The sequence below is a fragment of the Mus caroli genome, unplaced genomic scaffold, assembly GCF_978045245.1.
Source record: "Mus caroli unplaced genomic scaffold, Mus_caroli_1 scaffold_1, whole genome shotgun sequence".
Taxonomy (NCBI): Eukaryota; Metazoa; Chordata; class Mammalia; order Rodentia; family Muridae; genus Mus; species Mus caroli.
This window is the reverse complement of record NW_028227256.1, coordinates 112,079,674-112,083,518: the sequence shown is the minus strand read 5'-3', so window position 1 is coordinate 112,083,518 and position 3,845 is coordinate 112,079,674. Positions and strand designations below refer to the sequence as shown.

The 3,845-nt window shown below is 39.0% G+C and overlaps 1 pseudogene; it reads left to right on the top strand.

The window, feature by feature from the left end:
* The first annotated feature begins 817 nt into the window (after positions 1-817).
* Positions 818-3,632, top strand: LOC110295942 (leukotriene A-4 hydrolase pseudogene; annotated as a pseudogene).
* Positions 3,633-3,845: the final 213 nt, after the last annotated feature.

Sequence of the window (3,845 nt, the reverse complement as noted above, 5' to 3'; positions counted from 1 at the left end):
TATCATTATACAGAAAAAATATTCCTCTGCAAAATACCAAAATTGACTAATCAAAACCATATGAACACACTGAATCAAGCTCTTACATGAGTAAGAAATTACTATTATTTTATTGTTCTTGTCATATATATTTTGTCATACATATTTTACATTGTGGACATGGAAAGGCCTCTACAGAATCTCTTAGTTATTTGGTATGGATGAATATATTCATACAACTAAACATCCCTGAATATTACCCTTGTGAATTTGAGTTTTACCTAGAGAATTTAAGCTAAATAGTAATTAGGATTTTTGCTCTATTTTAAAATTACTTTTTAATGGAGAAATCTATTTATTTATTTATTCATTAAATACAGCATATTTTACCAACTACATGATCATGTTCTTACTAAATATCAGTAAAATATATAGCATAAGATAAAGGTGTATTTTTCCCAATATTCTCTTTTAGTGTTGGGAAGTTAATAAGCAGATAATCATCAGTTCAGCAAACTCCCAAGATGGTGAATGTGAAGGAAAGGGAATCTGGAGTACAAAAGAGGTGCGGGGGACATTCTTTGCTTTCTAGAAGAGGGTATAAATCATTAGGACATCAGATATGAGTAGAAATAATATGTTCTAAGAGGTAGAGCCCAGAGTATTTTTAGGCCATCTGAAAGGTTATAAGGAAGGCAGTGTTCTGCCTCTGCCTAGAACAAGAGATGAACAAGCTTTGAAGACACAAAGCTAGGACAATGATGAACTACAATCAGCATAACAGTCCTATACAACCTGAGAACCAGTTTATGCTGTAGTGTATTGTCCACTGGCGGAGATGAGTAAAGTCTAGGCCTGATGATTGCATTTGAAATATGAGCTTCTCATACCTTTTCATACTGGTGTCATGCCCTTATAATGTCCCTCCTCCATTATATCTAAATTACTGGGTAGTACCAAACAATTCATATACACACATACTGTATATGTATGTATGTGTGTGTGTGTGTGTGTGTGTGTGTATGTGTGTGTGTGTATGTGTGTATATATGTGTGTATATATATATATATATATATATATATATAATTAGAACATGCATATTATGCATAAATATGCATACAATTCTTGCTGCTCTTTCAACAGACCTGATTTGGTTCTTACACTACACAATACTTCTTGTGACATCTGCTCCAGGGGATCCAATAGATACTCTGGGCCTCTTCAGATACCAACATGCATATGTGCATACCCAACACATACACATAATTAAAACAAAAAAATCTGAAATAGTAAAATAGAAGATTTATAACATCTTACCAAAAGTTAATTTTTACATTCAGCCTTCCTGCGTGAATAATTTAAAAGAAAAAATACATTTGTAGGCCTTGATTCATATTGATTAAGTGAATATTACAAAATGTACCAGATAATAGGAACTAGAACACAAACATTCATTCATTTATTTTCTCATTTTCTCTCCCTTCATATCTCTATGTCTCTCTGTGTCTCTCTCTGTCCCTCTGTCTCTCTCCCTATTTCTCTGTCTCTTATTATCATTATCTCATCAAATTAAAAGTTTACATGTGATTTAGTTGTGCTTGTGTTTACGTGTTTGTGCATATGCTTATGTTGTAGGAGAGTTTTTAAGGTCTTTGTTGCTTGGTTTAGAATAGAGTAAGAGAAAAAAATCAGTCAAGAGAGCAGTCAGAAATGTGTATTTGGTTGGGGTGATGAGTAAATAGAAAGATATATTTTGGACTCGTGGTGAAAGTCTGGCGGTAGAGTGTCTGCATGGTGACTGACGTGCAGTGATATCTCCCACAACTATACCCAAGGTCGCCGATAATTGCTCCTTGGCTTCTCCAGCCTCGGTCTGGGGAACCCAGCACCTCCATCTTTGCTGCAGCGACTTCACACGCCAGGCGCTGACTGGGACTGCCCCGCTAATGGTCGAGTCACAGGAGGATAATTTGAGCAGCCTGACTTTGAACAAAAAAGATCTCACAATAGAAAAAGAGGTGACCAATGGACAAGAAGTCAAATACACTCTTGGAGAAAGTCAAGGTTACAAAGGGTCACCGATGGAAATCTCTCTTCCCATCACTCTGAGCAAAAATCAAGTGGTTGTTATAGAAATTTCCTTTGAGACATCTCCCAAAATCCTCTGCTCTTCAGTGGCTCACTCATGAATATACATCAGGAAAACAATATCTGTATCTCTTTAGTCAGTGCCAGCCCATCCACTGCACGGCAATCCTCCCTGGCCAAGACACTCCTGTGAAATTAACCTACACCACAGAGGTGTCTGTCCCAAAAGAACTGGTGGCTCTTATGAGTGCCATCCATGATGGAGAAGTCCCTGACCCAGAAGACCCCAGCAGGATGATTTACAGATTCAGCCAGAGGGTTCCCATACCATGCCAACTGATTGCTTTGGTTGTTGGAACTTTATAAAGCCAATTGGCCTAAGAACTCTGGTGTAGTCCGAGAAAGAGCAGGTGGAGAAATTTACTTATGAATTTTCTGAGACCGAATCCATGCTTAAAATTGCGGAAGATCTGGAGGGACCCTATGTTTGGGTGCAGTATGACCCCTTGGTTCTGCCCCTGCCCTTCCCGTATGGCGCTATTGAAAACTCTTGTCTCCTCTTCTTAACTCGTATGCTACTGGCAGGTAACAAGTCACTCCTCAACGTTGTTGCACATGAAATATCTCATAGCTGGACAGAAAATCTAGTGACTAACAAGACGTGGGATCACTTTTGGTTAAGCAAAGGACATACTGTCTATTTAGAGTGCCACATTTGTGGACGGTTGTTTGGCGGAAAAGTTCAGACATTCCCATGGTTTGGGAGGATGGGGAGAGCTACAGAATATGATAAAATTTTGGGCGGAGCCCCAGCCCTTCACCAAGCTCGTGGTTGATCTGAAGGACATAGACCCCGATGTAGCCTGTTCCTCCATTCCCTATGAGAAGGTCTTTGCATTACTCTTCTACCTTGAACAGCTTATTGGGGGACCAGAGCTGTTTCTTGGATTCTTAAAGGCTTATGCTAAGAAGTTTTCCTACCAAAGTGTAAGCACTGATGACTGGAAGAGCTTCCTATATTCCCACTTTAAAGATAAGGTGGATCTTCTCAATCAAGTTGATTGGAATGCCGGGCTCTATGCTCTGGGCCTGCCTCCTGTCAAGTCCAATTATAACATGACTCTGACACATGCTTGTATTGCCTTAAATCAAAGATGGGTCACTGCCAAAGAGGAAGATTTAAACTCATTCAGCATTGCAGACCTGAAGGATCTGTCATCCCATCAGCTGAATGAGTTCCTGGCGCAGGTGCTTCAGAAGGCACCTTTTCCCTTGGGGCACATAAAGCAAATGCAAGAGGTGTACAACTTCAATGCCATTAAAAATTCAGAAATACAATTCAGAGGGTTATGGCTCTGCATTCAATCGACATGGGAGGAAGCAATTCTTTTGGCCCTAAAGTTGGCAACTGAACAAGGAAGAATGAAAGTTACACCACCTCTATTCAAGGATCTCACTGCCTTCTACAAATCCCATGATAAAGCTGTCCGCACCTACCAAGAGCATAAAGCCAGTATGCATCCGGTGTCTACGATTCTGTGGGGAGAGATCTCAAAGTGGATTGAGGAACTGATTGTTGCTGGTTTCAGAAAATTTCTTTAAAAAAAAAATTGAACCTTTTAAGAAATACAAAATTTTAGCTCTCAAAAAAAAAAAAAAGATATATTTCCTTTTTAGTTAACAGATATCTTTGGAAGAAGTGAGGTAATAGGATGGAAAAGAAGTTTGTTGTAGACATATCACATTGGAGGATACTTTCATAAATTTGTGGTGACATT